This window comes from Acyrthosiphon pisum, chromosome A2 (assembly GCF_005508785.2).
Source record: "Acyrthosiphon pisum isolate AL4f chromosome A2, pea_aphid_22Mar2018_4r6ur, whole genome shotgun sequence".
NCBI lineage: Eukaryota > Metazoa > Arthropoda > Insecta > Hemiptera > Aphididae > Acyrthosiphon > Acyrthosiphon pisum.
This window is the reverse complement of record NC_042495.1, coordinates 91165615-91165842: the sequence shown is the minus strand read 5'-3', so window position 1 is coordinate 91165842 and position 228 is coordinate 91165615.

Here is a 228-nt window from a genome sequence, read left to right as displayed (position 1 = left end):
ATCATTAAACATTAAATTAAGAGCTGTATATAATATAGGTACACTACACAGATTCACAGTTTCTGTCCACCGCTTTCAAATAGGATTTATATAGGTATTAGTAGTATATATATGCCGATCCTGGCCCGCTGCCCCATACACCAATAAAAGTTCAGAAAAAAACCCAATGTTCATAAAAGTTCAGAAAATTGAAATGCAATAATAATTAAAATATTTTTTGCAAAATCC